General features: G+C 37.4%; 1 long non-coding RNA gene across 2 annotated transcripts; it reads left to right on the top strand.

Moving 5' to 3' along the window:
• The first annotated feature begins 7,201 nt into the window (after positions 1-7,201).
• On the top strand, positions 7,202-14,444 carry LOC122045517. Of its 2 annotated transcripts, none has more exons than XR_006130005.1 (4): positions 7,202-7,622; positions 9,306-9,446; positions 9,553-9,639; positions 14,287-14,444. It is a non-coding gene; the product is annotated as an uncharacterized LOC122045517 (long non-coding RNA). The 2 variants fall into 2 exon arrangements; XR_006130004.1 differs by lacking the exon at positions 14,287-14,444 and adding an exon at positions 9,727-11,350.
• Positions 14,445-19,873: the final 5,429 nt, after the last annotated feature.

The raw sequence follows: 19,873 nt of genomic DNA, 5'->3' as shown, positions 1-19,873 counted from the left end.
AATCGGAGCTCTTTAGGTCCATTAGTGGATTTTGACCAAAATCTACTACTGGACCTAAAGATATCCGATTGCATCAATTTCAGTTTCTGTGAATTTTTGATATTGTAAGGAGTTCAAATATACTATCCATTGTTTATTTTGACTTCTAAAGGTCTTAAAATATAATAAGAAATAATCAGTAAAAAAAAAACTTCTATGTTTGACCTTATATGATTCATATCAGGTTCACGCATGGCGATTTAGGTTATTATATTATTAAGGGGATTAATGGAATTTTGATATTAAGGGGTTATTTCAATTTAATTAATCTAATTAAATAATCTAACTAGTCTAATTATTCTAATTAACTAAACTACCCTAATTAATCTAAGTATTTTAATTAATTCAATTAATTAATCTAAATAATCTAACTAATCTAATTAACTTATTAATTCTATGTAATTAATCTAATTAATTTAATTATCCAAATTAAGATAACTAATCTAATTAATTCAATTTATTTAATCTAATTAATTGAATTAAACTAACTAATCCAATCCATGTAATTACCTTAACTAACTTAATTAATCTAATTAATTCAATATAATTATTCTAATTAACCAACTCAACATAACTAATCTAATTAACCTAATCAATCTACTATTTTAATTAATTTAATTCAAATATTTTAATTAACCAAATTAAACTTAGCATTTTAACCTATCTAATTAAACGAATTAACCTAACTAATCTAATTAACTGAATTAAACTAACTAATCTGATTAATTCGATTTAATTAATCTAATTATTATATTAGTTGAATTAAATTAATTAGTTGGCTTAGATTAGTTAAATTGAATTAATTAGATTAGCTAAATTGAACCCTAACATATACTCTATACCCTATATACTTTATTTCATATCATGTCTACGTTGGACCTTATATCATACTCAACATAGAGGTTTTATCGATTCTTCCTTATTACATTTTAATACCTTTGAGTAGCCAAAATAAACAATAGATGACATATTTGAACTCTTTTATAACCTTAGAAATCTATAGAAATTGAAATGAGTGCAATCAAAGTTTTCTTGGGTTTAAGTTTTCATCAAAGTTGTAGATCTTGAAGTTATCTACATTTTGAAATAAGATTAGCCTAAAACTCTAACCGAGCAAAAGATTATGACCATTTTACTTTGATATATAGTGTAAAAAATGTAAAATTTGACACGGTCATGTGTTAAGGCCGTGTGAATCTTGTAGAGACTTTTAACATATCTAAATGTGATTTTCTCTGGTTTAAGTCTTCAGGAAAGTTTTTGGTTAAAGGGTTATCCTTTGTCAAAGGGCCCTCCAGTTATATAATTCTAAAATACACATGTCACTTCCTAACATTAATTTAGAAGAAATTCTCTAAACTCTAATTATATTCCATTATAGGAAATTGCCCTCTGTTTCAAGGATGATATCCTAGAAAGTAAGGGATACCCTCTATCAAAGGGTCCATGGTTGAACAAACAAAAGTATCTGTTGGATCAAAAGCGCTAGAGGAGGGTGAATAGCGCTCGTGACTTTCACTTTCGTTTCAAAAAACTTTCGAGTAAACACGGTGGAAAAGTAAACAATGCAAATGTAAACACCAAAGATTTTTTACTTGGTTCGGAGCTTGGGGCGACTCCTACTCTAAGGCCCACACTTGTTGAGTGTTTACTTTGGGCAATCACTATAAGTTCGCAAGAGTACAATTTTATAGTATAGCAATTAAGTACAGTAAGAAAATATACCAACAACTTTAAGAATAGGAAATTCGAAGCTTCAGGTTGTTGGTGTCTTGCTACATCTTTATCGGATGGTTCTTTGAGTAGTGCACGGAAAATGGATCGTGTTTTGGTTGTTGTTCCTTGTTGCTGCCCGAAGATGCCTTATAAAGCCCATTGAGGGTGCCCCCAACACCATCGAGGGCACCCTCATCCGTTTCGAATCCGCAGCGTGGATGAGCTCTGACCACTTCGCAGCTTATCCGCTTGAGGGTGCCTCCAACGGCATGGAGCGCGCCCTCCACCTATGTCCAGGGTGCCCTCAAGCTCCATGAGGGCGTTCTCTGCACTGCTGCGCTGAGATCATCAACCAGTGACCTGAGGTACCTCCAAGCTCCATGGAGGACGCCTCTGGAGTGTTCATCCGAGGCTTTTGCTGCTTTTTCACCCCCTACAAGATGAGTTAGTCCAAAATACAAAACACATCCGGCAAGACAGATTTTAGCACAACAAAATAAGTTAAACATAATAATTTGACAGTCACTGGACTATCCAGTTCTGACTTCAGATTTCCAATTGGAAACCCTAGGTCGAACCGACACATACTATTCTCTCACCGAGGAACGCGTCGTCACCTACTCTACTCAGGAGAGTTTACCTATTGCCAGTTGATCCTCCAGACCAACTGAACTTTTGCTCAGTGTCCAAGGCTCCAAGACTTTCCGCTGGACGTCCGCTCCATGATTCGTTCAGTCTTTCACCTGGTTCGCGACACCAGGACTTTCCACCTAGAGTCCTTGACTCTAGGACTTTTATTCTAAGCCCTCGACCCGCCAAAACTTCTCGCCTAGGGTTATCACCCCTTAGGACCTAGGGTTACCACCCCCTAGGGTTTTCTACCTGCCTAACTGCAGCTAGGACTTTTGTCTAAGTACACTTAGGGCATTCCTGCAAAGTCATTCACACACATTAGATAACAAGATAACCTAAGTTTGAACCCTTTGACATAATCAAAACATAGGTTCGATCATCGGATGATTCCCGCACCAACAGTTTCTACTCTACACGATAAACAAAACTCTATATCTTAATGTATTGACCTTAAACATATTTTGTCAAACACATACAAGGCACAACACATAAGAACATGACATAAATACTTCATTGAACAAGGGAATAACATATACATAATTCATACATCAACAATATATTATAAATACTCTCGACATCCTAGAAATCAGAGAATCTACTCCATTGCGAGGGGAGACACAATTGATGCAAAAAGAAATAGCATCCTACCACTCAATGCATGAAATAAAGAGAAGATAAATGATTATCCATGAAATTCGGTGTTCTTAGAGGTGTTTCCTTACTCCGGAGGTGGATGGATTGTGTGGATCGGTGAAGATGAAGCTCTAGAGTTTTGCTTAGAGGAGAAAACCCTTCCCAAAGGAAGAGGCGGAGCCCCAAACTCTTGGAAAAGGGGAGAAAAATTCCCTTTTATAGCAAGGGGGCATGAACCCCTCGTGTTCTCTGCCACACGACCGTTACCCTTGGAGGCACAACCGGGGTGTGTATTGCCACGGGTGAGGGGGCACGACCAGTCTATGAATCAACACCGGACATAGGGAATGGTCATGCCATTTGGCATGACTAGACCACAATTCAGCTATGGAAGGGGGGGGGGGGGGCCCGACCATGTGATTTCACATGACCACCTCTTAGTTGGCTACAGGTGGGAGACACAATCTACCTCTGATTCTTTTCTAGTGTTGGGCACATGACTACCTCCAAGGAGAGACATGGTCGTACTTATGGGCCACGACCTGCCCTTAGGCTGGCACACAACCATGCCTCTAAGACATAGCCAGGTTGCTGATTTCCTCTAAATTTGCTCCAATGTGCGTTTTTGCTTTATTTTCACTCTAGTTTGCGTCTTGCCAATCAAAACAAGCAAAAAGTAGATCTTTAAATAAATAAAATGGAAGTATAATATAATAATGAAATAGAGTGCAATAAATATATATTATATACATGAAATACAAGTAGATGTATGTCAAATAATGTTTAAAATTAAAGCATATATAATCTATGCACATCATATTCCTAGACCTAAACCTTTGCTTGTCTTCAAGCAAAAAATGCAATCTAGATTCTTGTGGCTAAATAGTGTATCGTAATCTCTAGCAAATTAGTCTAATCTTATCAAATGATTTCACTAGTGAGCAAGATACAAAAGTTATTTGAGTATGATCTAAGTAATAGTTCTCCGTACTTAGTGTAATAATGACCTAAAATTTTCAAGTTTCAATCCCTAAGCATAGTCAAATTATCATAAGATCATGTTCCTTATACTGCTAGTGATAGGTACTTGCCTTCCATTCGCATGGTTTATATCTCTTAAACAACACAAGGTCTCAAAGTTTTACTTGGAATCGAGAGAAACATAATATTTATTTCTCCAGTAACCTAACTTAGTCTCAAAGGGATAAGTTATTAGTTTTCACTCATGACAATTATTTTCTATCCCTTATCCAAATGATGATATTTTTTGGTACTTTAAAAGTGTATCACTAACATAAGTACAAATGCAAATGCAAGGATTATGATTTTTCTAAGTGAGTTGTCATAATCCGAGGTCATCTTGTAACCAAAATATACTTAAGAGGTCACCTTAAAAACACAAGTATTAGTCTAGCTCTATGAATCATGATTATTTTCAGAGTTATCTACCATCAAAATTAGACAAAGTGTAAAGAGGTTCTAAAACAAGGTCATTACTTAAACTCTTATAGTAAAAACATTGCTTACTGAGTGCTATTATAGATATAAAAAGATAGATCACTAAACATAGTAGCATAATAAGTCAACAATAAACCATATGAAATCTAGAACAGGTGTGCTAGTATTTTTACATTAAGGAACAAACAATTTGACATGATATATGATGCAACTAGGCAATTTATTATTTAATAAGAAATATGAAAAAACTAAACTACAACCCAACACATCCCCCCTCCCTCGACTTAAACTTTTCATTATCCTAATGAAAACTAGAAATGTAATATGGAGGAGGTTTTGAAATTAGAGAAGTTATCAAGTGATAAACTCTAAATGGTTGAGACAATCATGTGCTAAAAATACTCCTCTATATGATATTTCACATTCCTCAACTTCTAAAGCTAACAAAAGAAATTAGACAAGAAAAATTAAGTAGAGGGATTAGGGTATAAAAAGGAAAGAACCTAGAAAGAAATTTAAAACTTAAATGAAAATAAGAAAAGACTTGGGTTACCTCCCAAGAATCTCTTATTTTAGATCATTAGTTTGACCCCTTATTTGGTTCACTTAAATCATGATCTTGTCGGAGTGAGATATCTTTGGACTTTCCGGCTATGTCCCAAAATGTGAAGGAAGCTATCATCATGGGAAACATATGCGAGAAATTTCTCTCTCCTTATTCTTCTCCTTGAAGATTCTCTTTGGATGTCAGAGAAGATGCAACTGAAGTATCCAGGCCAAGAGTATGGTTATTATAGTTGATATTGAGGCCTTATTTTGATGAAAGTGAGGTATAGGTAAAAGTAGGAGTGTCCAGCCTTAGGATCTTCAGCTATCCACAACTTTCCACTCGGAGGGCTGCATACTAATATCAATGTCTGCCTCATCTATGATCTCATCATCAATCAAGCGTGTATTCTCAAGAGTTGTAACAAGAACAACAACAAGGTCGGTTAATATGCATCACAAGTCCTTTCATTATCTAGAGAATCATTGAATATACTATCTTCATGACAAACAATAGAGGAGCCCTGTAGGGCTATCGAATCATGAACACAATCACCATCATCTTTACAACCCTACCCCTCTAAAACATCATTTAGTTGAGACTCCGAATTTGGACTTGACATATCAACTTGTTGTAGGGATCGGAGAAACAAGATCCCTTGTTGCACTAGGAGCTCTTTTAAATCATGAAATATGGTCTTTGTTTGATTGGGAATAGGAGTATCTAAGTCTTGGGAGTCCTTCCAGTTGGTCAGCTCATCAAGTTGCAACTAATGTGGTCTACCTGATAGTGAGTCATTTTGAAATTCTAATGAACTCTGATTTACTTGAGAAGATTACTCAATACTTTGTATCTAGTTATAATTAAAATTTTAATGATCCATACAATCTTGATTGTAGTGTTGAGGTGAGTCAGGGATATCCTGATACGGTAGTAGTTGTTCATCCTCCTAAGAATTATGCCGAGGTTGAAAGTTCTGAGTTTGATGATCTCCCCAGTCATAGCTAGAAATACTAGGAATGAAATCATATATGTCTTGATGTTCAAGTTGAAGAAGATTCTGAAGTTCCGTGGGAGAGGTAGCAACTCTTTGGAAGATGTGTCATAAAGCAACTAGATAGGATGAACTGCCACATACATTGAATATGTCATCAATTGATTCTATGGAAGAGTTAGCATCTTTTTGGAAGAGGCGACATATGGCAATCGAGTGGGTTAGGCTACCACATACTCAATAGATGTTCAACATTTTCTCATCATCTAAATTGTAAATTGCATTGAAGCCTTTAAGTTTCTAAGAATACCAATCTATGGCTAAATAAAATTTTTGGTCTCATCTGAAATAATAGTATTAAACTCACAAGACACAAGGAATAGTCATGAAATTGCACATGAATATAGAAGATCTAAAGTAATCATGACACTCAACCAATTTTTGTATTGATTACAAAAAATAAACACAGAATTAAAGACAAAATAAAATGCATAATAAAAACAAACCAGTAAATGAAAAATCTATCAACAAGTCTAGAGTAACTCATATACTAATCAACTAATGTTAATCAAAAATAGTTTTCGACAACGATACCAAAACTTGTTACGCTGCCACAAGTGTACAATTATCATCAAGTAATAAAAATATCAATGTCACAGGAACTATTGACTAATCACTAATTGATTTCACACGATAAATTATCTAGATAATTGAAGATTGGTTGGAAGCTTGAAAGCAAGGTTGAGAAGGAGAGAGAGAGAATTGAGAGAGCAAGAGAGAGATAAAGTGATTAGTGAATAATTCTAGGACACTACAAGAAATTTATGATTCAATCATACTCAATAGACAACGATTTTTTAAAAAACTATTGTCTTTTTCTATTTAACAATAATTTTATTGAAAACTGTTGTTATTGATATTTTTTTGAAAAAAAGATCATAATTTTTTTAAAAATATTATCTTATGTATGTTAAAGATAACGATTTTTAAAAATATTATCTATAATTTTTTTACTTACAATAATACTTTAATTAATCGTTATCTATTAGTGTTATTTATATGATAATGGATAATTATTTTATTAAATTATTGTTGTTTTTTTTTTCTAATCCGATGAAGAATCACGGCTCTCGAAAGCTTTACCCTATTTCAAATGCTATGGCTGAGATAAAAGTATAAATCAAATATTAAATCTCTAACTCTCTTCTTATGCAGAATCGCCGCCTACCCTATTTTCCCACCGCCTCACCTTCACCTTCACCCTCGTTGAATTGCCTCCCAATTTCTATTTTCCCATCCGCTTCGCCTTTGCCGAATCGCCGCCAACGTCCCACTCGCAGAGTCGCACCATCGCACACGCCTCAGCGGCCAGCGCCTCCCTGTGGTCGTGAGGCAAAACTGCAGATCAACATTCCGCCTGGCACACACCTACCTCAGCACCTCCCCATAGCTGCATGAATGACTGCAGAGTGCAGACAAATTGAAAGAAGGCAGTCTGACTCCGACAGATGGCAAGCTTGAATACAATAGTTCGAAAGTCGTTAATCTCCCAACTCGTATCCCACAGGCCACAAGTTTGGCAATCACCAAGGCCTGTTTAAGGTTAGATTTTTTGCTTCCTTTCCTAGTTTTCTTCTATTTTCCACTGTTCCCGTAGTCCCTACTCAGTACTCCCTATTTCCCACTGGTAAGTTGTTTCCATGGAATATTTTTCTAGTGACTAGTTCAGGTAGATTTAGATTTTCTATTAGATCTTGATGCTAGTCCAAAATGTAGTTTGCGAAAATCAGATCTTGATGCTAGTCCAAAATGAAGTTTGCAACATGAGAGGAGGATGGTTTTAGGGTCGTGGTACCAGTGACATTAAGTGTTCGAGTCCATCTAAGTCTTAATAGCGTACATTGATGCCTGTGACTTTCACAAACAATAAAAAAAGAAAATTACAAAGTAGCAGTTGCTAGAGCCTAATCGTGATATGGAATGAGTAGTTGTAGAGTATAGTAGGGAAAAGGTAAATATGCTTATTGTTCCACCAAGCAAATGGCACTCGAAATGATTTTCTTGCTATTAACCCAACTTCTTTTGAGAATTAATTAATAAAAGCAACTTTCTTTGTGAAACCACTTTAATGAATTATCTCACTCTCTTTTTGTTGTTCTGCAGTACCAGTTCTCTCTTTATGCTATTCTCTATTGAAATTTTGTGTGTTTGATTATCAAAAACTAGATTTTTTGTGTAATCTCTTTAAGTCTTAATTAGTTAATGATTATGAATAAAAAGATTGAGATTTGCTATTGTATTCCCATTTATTAAACCGAGCTTGTATCATGACTTTGATAGGATCAAGGTTTTAGAAAGCTTGCTCTCTTTGGGCACACAAAAATAATCTGAAGAGTCACTTATTTGAATAGTTTAGTTACTTGATTGTACAAATTGTATGCTAAAAATATGTGACATTTCTTGTTCGTTGTGTTAAGATCTTGTTATATGATGTACAATTGTTTTGAAGGTAGGTGTTGCCTGATTTCTAGATGATTAGTACTTGTAATAAGAATGGACAAAGAATGAATATCAAAGGATAGACTATCATGTGAATATGATATTGAAGTAGAGTCTTGCAATTTTCATTGGAAAATACTAACGATCCTAATGCAATACCTTGCCCATTTGCAAGATGTGGTAATATAAAGAAGAAAAATGTTGAAACTATAAGGGCACATTTGTATTGTAATTGTATAGATTTGATATATAGATTTGCATTTGTATTCTCCATGGTGTTATATTACCCAAGGATTGTATGCGTGTATCCATTGATGAAGCAATGCAAAAATCAACAAGTTTGTCAGTTCTGATTCCTAATGAATGTGAAACTATTTGTGATGTTGTTGGAAAACATGTGGCTTGGCCAAAACACTTGCTAATGCTATGACACGAGGTACATCTAAGCTAATATTTCAAAGTAAATATCCATGAAATTATTTAGTATTGCACATATCTAAAAAGTTTACAATTACAATTATTAGAAGCGTCAAATGAAGAAAACTGCCAGTGTAGAAAACAATCAGACTTTGTCATCAATTGTGCCAAGATCATTATGCATGTTGTATTGTATTGTAAGCGTGCTCTTGAATAGAAGGAAATTGTCAATTTTTTTTTAGATCATGAGGTATTTCAAGATGATTATGAACTAAACTTGCACCTTGAGGACATTGGTCCTTTGTATCACTTAAGAGTAATTTTAGGAAATTGTGTGGTTGTTTATATATGGTAAGTTTTTAAATGTAGGCTTCTAGGCAGCCAGATGCAAAACAATGCGATTATTATATGATGAGAGATGCAAAACAATGCGATTATTACATGATGAGATTTATGAGATGACTTACTGAAGAAGTTGCAACGATCTATGGGGATGCACTGCGATCGATAGTAATATTATCTTGTTATCTCAAATAATTAGAATTTATTTAGTTATCATTTTTCTAATTAATTATGTTTCGTTCTTTAATATCATATAATTTATATGTGTTCACAGTTCATAAAAGCAGAATACTCTCAAGAAGAAATTGATAAAGTACGATCCGAGGTAGCTAAATGTATACATGATTATATTTATGAATAGGTATGTACATGAATTCATCTTATTGCATCTGAAAGTGATAATATATTGTAAGTTTATAGTTTATTGAACATGCAATTTTTTTCACAGGCTTGAATTCTAGACAGAGTAATATAATTCAAATAGTTTAATGATTTCATATACATATACTAGTCAAATGCAATTGGGAGCAACCAAACAAAGTTACGTGAGCTTGCATTCATATACTAGTCAAATGCCTCATACTCCTAGCACTAAGGCACAGTCAAGCAGTACTGGATTCTACATCTAGGTAATCCAGAAGTCAAAGGTGCTTTTGATAGGGTCTCTAACTCAGGCATCAGTCCATCAGGTGCACATAACCAAAGCACAAAAGTGCTGGATAACTTATGATTTTTGTACTATAGGACACTTCTTGATGCTATGTATATTTTTCCTTGTTTTTATATGTGTGATACACCATGATTTGTTAGTTGGCATGAACTGAACCAAGATTTTTGAGAAATGATTGTTAGCGGCAGGAAATAGATGTGCTTGTTTATTCCTCTATGCTTAGAGCACTCGTTGCTTAGAGCCTATTTTTTTTACCAAGCCTATTTTTTTTACCAACGTTAATGTTAGCGGAAGGAAATAAATGAACCAAGCCTATTTCTTTTACCCTCTACTTAGAGCACTTCTTGCTTACATTTAAACTTTAATAGATGTGTTTTTTATTCCCCCTTTTTTTGTGATGCTATTGTTGTTATTGAATTGGATTAAAATCATGTGATTTTTATTTTCACAAGAAGATGTACAAGTGGGGAAATTTGATCTAACAAAGCAAAATATTTTGAAATTCATGTGTAATTCTCTGTCTATTGCATATACTATTTAGTTTTATATACTTGGCTCAGAAGTTTATGGAATATGGCTACATACTTTTTTAGTTTAATTGTTGGTACATTACGAGTCTATTGATGGCACATCCATTGTAATTTATGCATGTAGGTTTTTGATCAATGATAGTTTGATGATATTTGGATTGATTTTATATAAGGTTTGATTGATATATATTTCAAAGTGTGTTAGCCCAATAATTTTTAATTATTTAAATAAGTTATCTTTTAAATATAAGACAACAATTTTGTAAATGTATTATTTAAATAAAACAATGATTTTAAAATGATGCAAAACACAAATAAAGGCAACAGTTTAAAACGGTTGTCAAATTATTACTTTTCAATTGAAAACACAACGGTTTAAACATGTTATGAAATTGTTTTCAAAAGCACTTAAAGATAACGACTTAAAATCATTGTTTAACTATTGTTGATCATGCTAAAAAGACAACGGTTAAAAATTATTATTAAATTATTATTGTTGACTAAAAGATAATGATTTTTAACAGTTGTCTTTGAGTAACTCTTTTAATAACACGTCTTTTAACAGTAGTTTTTTAGGCCTATGACAACGGTGAAAAATCATTTTTTTTGTAGTGGGAGTTCGATTTCATTAAGATACTAGTTAATGTCTCTATATATTGTTCATTTTCTTATCTCCATACCTACAATTTTGTAGGGATTCTAACTAAAGTTTGGTTCAACCCTACGAAGATTGCACTAGAGAGTTTATCCAAGTTCTAATGTCATTAAATAAATAAATAATTCTAGAAAGTCTGGTTAAAGGGTTATCCCAGTTATACAATTCTAAAGATATCTATTGTATTTCCTAATGGTAGATTAATGTAACTAAGTAGAAGAGGTAACCTAGAAAGTCTGGTTAAAGCATCATATAGTTCTAGATTTCAAGAGTCACTTTCTAACATTAATTTGGGAGAACATCTAAACTCTAATTAGCGTCTCTTATAGGGAACATGCTGCTTCACCTAAGTCCTTCATTGAGAAACAATTCCCCAGCCAAGTCTTTACAGACTGCAGCAAAGGGATGTCATTCCCAATGAGTAGTATGTCATCCACATGCAATACAAGGAAGACAACTGTGTTCTCAACAACTTTCTTGTAGACACAGGGTTCATCTTCATTCTTGATGAAACCAAACTGTTTGATTGCATCATCGAATCGAAGATTCCAGCTCCGAGAAACTTGCTTTAGTTCATAAATGGACTTATGCAGTTTGCATACTCTGCCAGTATGCTGTGGATCTACAAAACCCTCAGGTTGTGTCATGTACACATCCTCGAGCAAGTTTCTATTCAGAAATGCGATTTTGACATCCATCTGTCAGATCTCATAATCGTGGTATGCTGCAATAGCAAGCATGATCCGAATGGACTTAAACATCGTTACTGGAGAAAAAGTTTCATCTTAATCAATACCATGAATTTGCTTGAAACCTTTAGCTACCAGACGACCCTTATATATAAGTCCATCCATGTCAATCTTTCTTTTAAAGACCCACTTACACCCAATGTGTTTGACCCGTTCAGGTGGATCAACCAAAGTCCATACTTGGTAGGTGTACATGGATTCCATCTCGGATCTCATGGCCTCTAGCCATTTCTCAAAATCTGGGCTCATCACAACTTCCTGATAGGAGGTAGACTCATTCTCAATGAGGATAACGTCATCATGGTCAGACAAGAGAAATGAGTATCTCTCAGGCTGACGACGTACCCTATCAGACCTGCGAAGAGGTATGTCTACTTGAACTGGTTGTTGTTCCTCAATTCTTTGTGGAACAATCTTATCATCCGCAACACTTTGTGGTTCCAGTTTAACTTCCATCAAGACTTCAGTGTTATGGTCCATATCCTGAACTTCTTCAAGATTGAACGTACTCCCACTAGTTTTTCTAGAAACAAAGTCTCTTTATAGAAATACCCCAGTCTTAGCCACAACTACTTTGTGTTGACTGGGAATGTAGAAATAATATCCCTTCGTTTCCTTGGGATATCCTATAAAATAGCACTTATCGGATTTGTGTCTCAGTTTATTCGAGACCTGACGTCGAACGTAAGCCTCACAATCCCAAATTCTCATAAAAGACACCTGGGCATCTCTCCCAGTCCATATCCTATATGGTGTCTTTATCACAGCCTTGGATGGAACACGGTTAAGTATGAAGGCTGCTGTGTCTAAAGCATAACCCCAAAGAGATATAGAAAGATCTGTGTGATTCATCATAGACCGTATCATATCTAATAGGGTACGATTTCTCCTTTCGGATACACCATTCCACTGTGGTGTTTCAGGAGGAGTAAGTTGGGATAGAATCCCATACTCAGCTAGATAGTCACGAAACTCATGGCTAAGGTATTCACCACCTCGATCTGATCGAAGTATCTTAATACTTTTGCCAAGCTGGTTTTGTACTTCATTCTTGAATGCTTTGAACTTTTCAAAGGATTCAGACTTATGTGTCATCAAATACACATAACCATATCTACTGAAGTCATCAGTAAATGTAATGAAGTACCTATAATCACCTCTGGCAGCGACATTGAAAGAGCCACATACATCACTATGTATAAGTCCTAACAAGTCAGTCGCTCTCTCGCTGTGTCCACTAAAGGGAGTCTTAGTCATCTTGCCCAGTAGGCATGACTCACATATCTCATATGATTCAAAATTAAATGAGTCCAGCAAACCATCTTTATGGAGCTGGGATAAGCGTTTGTCATTTATATGACCTAAGCGACAATGCTAGAGATAGGTTTGGTTCATTTCATTTGACTTGAACCTTTTGGTACTTATGTTATAGATGGGGTTCTCTAAGTTTAGAATATAGAGTCCGTTCATCAAAGGTGCACTATAATAGAACATATCGTTTAAATAGACAGAACAACATTTGTTCTTTATTATAAACGAAAAACCTTTCTTGTCTAAATAAGAAACTGAAATGATGTTCTTGGTAAAAGCAGACACATAACAACATTCATCTAATTCTAGTACAAACCTAGAGGGCAGAGATAGATAGTAAGTCCCTACAGCAACAACAGCAACCCGTGCTCCATTGCCTACTCGCCAGTTACATGCTGAGCGATTGTCAGCTCCATTATTGTTGAGCACATCGCCAGTTACATGGAACTGCATACACAACCACTCATGGGTTAGTGGTTTTTATTCAGGCAGGGTGTGTTGCAGCAGGTTGCTCTCTCAGTGCTCCACTGGTCCATTCATGGGTAGCGTGAGGCAGCGTGGTAGTAGGACAGGGATCCCTCCTCTGGACTGACTAAGGGAGATGAGAGCATTGAGCTCCCCCACTTATGATTTGGGGTAGGAGGATAGGTGTACTTCGATAGTATTCTGTCCACTCGACCACTCAGGAGCAGTGATGACAGAGTGCACAGTTATCACAACTCTACCCACTCGGTCTCACCATCGTGTGTGAGATGGCTGACTGACATCAAGGGTGATCAGGACATGTCATTTGCATCATATGCATGATTACATTTATTGCTTGTGTTTGCTGCACTTTGTTTGCTGCATATTTGGTGGATGCATATGATTGACATGCATACAGGATATATGACATTTCGATCCGACGACTTTATTATTCTGATAGGAGGTCCTGGTGAGTATAACTTCTCCCATTTCCTTTAGTTTTGCATTTTTCATTATTATTCCAGGAGACTGTACGCATAATTGTTACTATTGGTTATTTCCTATTATGCATGTCAGCTTGGTATCGCTGAGTGTTGGACTCACCCAGTTGATATATTTTCTATTTCAGGTTGAAGCTGTTAGGAGGTTCCAGTCGCTAGTCCCCACTAGTTGTCGAGATGGTTTTATATTATCGGACTTGTGTTTCCTTGTTATGAACTGCATACTTGTGATGTATGTGTTTTACACTTTATATTTTATATCGTGCTTAGGGTATAATGCCCATGTTTCCGCTGCGAAGGTTTTCCAATGTGTTGTGCTTTCCTCATTGTAGTGGAGTAGGTTTTACCATTATAACTGTGTGGTTGTGTCAGCCAAAGGCTGAATTATATATATTGCGTGGAATGCTTATCTTATTTCATTATATATGTTCCGGCCGTGTTGGCCCAGGTTTGTGAGCCTTGAGGGTTTTGTAGTGAGTTTCAGATTGTCATTTATACAGGGGAGATGTTATCGAAATTTCCTCTGGCAGGGACTCCTCTGGCAGGAACTCCTCTGGCAGGAACTCCTCTGGGGTGTGACATTCTAGATTATTTCTTCTACTTAGTTGTATTAATCTATCATTAGGAAAGAATCGGATGACTCGAGAATTGTATACACTTATCCAGATATTTTAGAATTGATTCTTTACTTGATGATATTAGAACTTGGGTAAACTCCCAGGTGCGATCTTCATGGGGTTGTGCCAAACCTTAGTTAGAAATCCCACATGATCCGACAGTAAGAATGGGGGACCCACTTCCTGAAGGGTCTAAGCTTGAGGACCGATGAAGGGCTGACTAAGCGGTTAACGGCCGCGCCGAGCAGATGGGTAGGTCCGAGCGGAGCTAGAGATAACCCATCCAGGGGCTTGGGTTTCCGACGCCAAGGTAGGAGGATCGGAGGGCCGAGCGGTAGTCCGCTCGGCAGGGGCCAGAGGGCCGAGCGGGTTGTCCGTTCGGCCAAAATACGGGCGAGGGTACAAAGGTGGCCGAGCGGCCTATGCGCTCAGCTCGGGATATGGGATATCAGCAGAAGGATGACTAGGCCGTACACAAGATCGCACGATGGAGGATCTTGCCGTCACATCATGGAAAGGTTGATACAGTAGCAGTATGGTCTCATGGACGTCTGCCTGACAGATCCATATTTGGGCATGGCCCTTCTGACAGACCCATACCTGGGCATGGTCAAAGGCAGGTGGTTGCTTCGACTGGCGCGCCCAGGCTTCTTCGAGAGGTCTATATAAGGCCTCCATTTCTTCACCGGAGGTATGCAAAAAACTTCATCTTGAGGCCACCTATTCGTTATTCCTCGCCTGACTTGAGCGTCGGAGGGCCGTCGCCGGGACACCCCTCCCGGCTCGGTTTTACTGCAGGTTCGCCGGAGCGCTCGAGGATCCAGAAGGGAGCGCCACGTGCCCAGTGTCCGTTGACTCCTGGTTCGGACAGGATCACCACAAATTATAGACATGGAGGTAAGAAGATGAACAATACATAGGGATATTAATTAGCATCATAATGAAATTGAACTCCTAAAATCATTCTCCCAATCACTCTTTCTCCCTCTTATCTCATTTTCTCCCTCTTAGTCTCTCAACTCTCCTTCTCTCTCTCATTCTCTTAAGCTGGCTCGTGATCAACTCAACCTCCAATCGTCTAGATAATTCATTATGCGAAGATAACTAGTGCTTAATCAACAGTCCATATGGGATCGATATTTTATTACTTGACGATAACTATGCACTTGTGATACGATATCAGTTTGATAGTATGGCTGAGCACTTCCTATCGTCACTATGGGACCTTAGTCGGATGAGCTCCTCTTGACTCTTGGGAAGCTCTCTAGTCCTCCTCCATGCTTATATACTTCTCGACCCTAACAAGAAGTTCTTCGTAGTTGTGTGGAGACTTCTTCAACAAGGAGTAGAAAAAGTCGCCCTCCCATAGTGCTTGGGAAAAGTTATCTGTTAAAATCTCGAGCACAACCGAGGTTATCTCCAATGTAGCTTGGGTGAATCATGGAATATAGATGCCTAGGAACTCTTGTGAATTTTGCTTAAAATTAAAGAGGTAGAGAGGGGTGGGTGGATACCTCTTTGAGATGGAAATATAGTGTAGAAACAGGGCGGGAAAATTATCGAAAGATTGTATGGATCAGACCTTAGCATGTTGAACCATTGCTGAGTGAGTCTATTTGTGAGGAAGAATTGACACTTCACCCTCTCAGAATATTGGTGTAAAAAGGTTGCATTTTCAAAGTGGCATAGGTGATCGTCCGGTCGGTAGTGCCATTATACTCATTTGATGTGGAGCGGTTGGAAGTGCTAAGGTAGTTTCTCCTTCAGAATGCCTTCAGTGAATGACATTTATCATGCGATCATACTTTTGAATAGTAGCAATCCAACCAACTCAATGCTAATGAGTTGTTTATCTGGATGACATATCGAAGTGGCTCCTCTAGAGCATTGTGTCGTGGGCTTGACTATAGGAACTTCTTCAACTAGTGCCATCTCCTCTTCTTCCTCAACTCGGGGAGTAGGGCCTTGTCACAAGGTTGCTTCAACTACTATAGCCACCATTTGTGGGGGTTTCGTCCATGGAACCAGACCTCTAGTTGTCTCAATGATTGTCAATGTATGGGATCAATTTATGTTCAACTAATTCACTGTAGTTCTCATAATATTCACCATCATAGGCTTTTGTATCTTTTCCCAGAGGTTGCATCAATTTAATGATGCCCTTCTTCATTAGATTAGGTTCCTCCTCCCCTTCTACCTCCGAGACTATGGTTGGGATCAGTCCTCCGGTGTATTTGTTGCATGTGTCTTACAAATCAAAGCAGTCAGTCAGGGGCTAGAGTTGCTGACTTGACCCCTCCGATGATCAAGTCAGCGACATGCTAAGAAGGAAGACTGTCATGCGTGCACGAGAGAGCGTAAGAACTCAAAGAAGAAGACGGAGAAGATTAATCTTTGCGTGAGAGAAGAAAAACCATATCTTCACCTACCTTCACGGAATCTTATATAACTACGGAGATGGAAGGTCCACATAAGTTGTCAGCGAGCCTTAAGTAGGTAGTATGGACGATCACACGACAGAACCATTGGGTCGTACTCCAGACACTATTTGGTCGTTAGCTCGATGTAGCTTTCTAGGTAGGCAGCCTAGCTGAGGTTGGTTTTGCTTCAAGGATTATCAGAGGTTGAACTCAGCGAGAAATCATTCGGTCATGATTCCTCATCATCCGAGAACCACTGTGGTCGTGAGGGTAGGGGAGATTGACGCCTGATTTGGTCATCGAAGGTGTCAATCGACGTGCAGGATCCAGATAGAGCGATGACTTGACCAGGTTTACTCGGGTTGCATCAGTGTTAACGTAATTTTGATTGAGTTAAAATTATTTTAAACAAATTTGAGTAATTTTGATAAGTTGATAAATCATATTTCATAAATAATATTCTATACGTAATAATTTTGATTAAATTGTACTGATGTATTTTAACATATTATAGCATCTTCAGTGGTAGCTATTATACATTTTAATAGTGGTAATTATACATTAATTATAACCATTATGAATTTATTGTTATAATAATACTAAAAAAAATACTATGAAAAATAGAGGGCGCAGAGAAACCCCACTCACACGTGCGCACGGTTTCATGTAATAATATGGGCTGAAACTGACTATGAAAGATGAGATCTAGCGCATGCGTGCACATTGAAACTTCCTTGCACAGTCGCACTGCTCCTCTCCTCTGCTCTGCAGCTCGTACCAGTGGCACCTGCAGAGAGGCCATCAAATGTCCTTTTTACCCAGATATGGACTACATCAAAACACCCACATGTGATCCTTCTCTAGTTTTCCTTTGATCCAATCATTCCATTGCCTTATTATTTCTGCTTACCCTATTTATTACTCTGCATCCAGTGCTCCACCGCTCCCTGTTATCTCCTGCTTTCCCCCGCTTATTCACCACTTATGGGTGACACATTTTACTACGCTTCGCAGACTCCAATCAAGGTTTAGTTCTATGTCTCGCCTTTTTTGCTCAACTTAATAATGAGATTAGAAAGCTAAACTACTCCGTGCCCTTTCATGCGAGTCCTCTTCTATCTTTGTTCAGGCATCTTAATTATGGGCAAGCATCCTAGCCAATTATCCTTAGTATTTGGAAAAAATTTTTATAGGGATGAATTGAAGGATTTGGACTAGCTATTCTTGATCTTTAATTCCAGACATGATCGCTCATAAAACCCCTTCATGCTATGTCTTTTGAGTGGGTCCATTCGAGAACACATAATTTGAGCATAACAAGCTTAAAATGCGTGTAACACATGCAGCAAGCTTCTAAATACATATGCTAAACTATGAGCAACATTTTATTTTACAGGAGCAAACATATGAAGTGTTTCCTAGAAATTCAAGTTGGAAGAAAATTTGAATAATTAATATTTGTAGGAAAGAAAATTTAAAGGATAGTCATAACTTGTTGGCTAAAGAGCATGCATAAAAAACTATCCAATCAATTACAAAAACTTAGATGTTTGCTCAACAACTGTAAAAGAGGAAAAACACAAAAAAATAACAAGAGAGAACTCAATAGAAATAGTGTTTGGCTTGATCTATAAGTTCAATGCATAAATAACTCATACTTGAGTTCGTTATTATGATCATCATATATCTGATAAGTACGGTGATCATGAGCAACATGCAAGGGATGTGAGGAACAATTAAGCATATTACAGAGTTTATTTGATTTCTACCATGTATATCTATGTATAATAAATATCACATACTCTCTTTCCGCTCACTCCAACACATTAGCATCATAATGCATCTACGCAGTATGTAGAACCTGGCCTTGTGCTCTCCGGCAAGGCGATGGCACCGCCGTCGAAGCGAGGGGCAGAGAAGGTGGTCCTCCACCTCTTCATCCTCCTTGGTGGCCTCTGCCATGGCCGTTCCAGCGACCTCCAGCTTCGGTGATGAGGAAGGTGATGGCTGCTGCTGAATGTGCTCGATGCTCTGGGTGGATGATATGATTGGACGAGGCTTCGCTTTATGAAGCACTTGTGGTGGTGTGAGTCATCTGCATGATTGTGTTGGGTTCAGCTAGCTCGCACAAGATCGGAGTGAGCACGAATTGTGCATCGGGGCGGCAAATTAAGCACGAGCAAGCAAGTGTTTGTTGCATGTCTGTCAGCCCAGCGATGGCCCGCGATGCAGGCAATCGCAATGGTTTGCCAATGCATTATTTTGGTTTCCATACATACCACTTCTCCAAGAGATGCCCAAGTCTGCACAGTGGGAACACATGCCTATTTTGGCTTTCAAACCTACCACTTCTACCGCTATGTCATCGACCAAAGGAGATCAATCAACTGAGGGTGAAGCTGTGATAGAGGCTTGAAACATCAATAAACACAACTGAAAGTGGCATGGAAGAGCCACTCAAAATTTGAGATTTCGAAGTGGTCCTTCTTGTCTCGAAAGATGTCACAGAGATCAATGGTGATAATCCAAAGTGACCTACACGAGAGGCCATCTCAACTAAAAATCCTATCCTAATTGGAATAGACTACAAATCACAACATATGCTCAAGAGATGTACTCCATATATAGTACTCGAGCCTATGTCTGAGGCCTCATAATATGAGAACTAGCATTGAACA

This window comes from Zingiber officinale, chromosome 2B (assembly GCF_018446385.1).
Source record: "Zingiber officinale cultivar Zhangliang chromosome 2B, Zo_v1.1, whole genome shotgun sequence".
NCBI lineage: Eukaryota > Viridiplantae > Streptophyta > Magnoliopsida > Zingiberales > Zingiberaceae > Zingiber > Zingiber officinale.
This window is presented reverse-complemented; position numbering and strand designations above follow the sequence as displayed.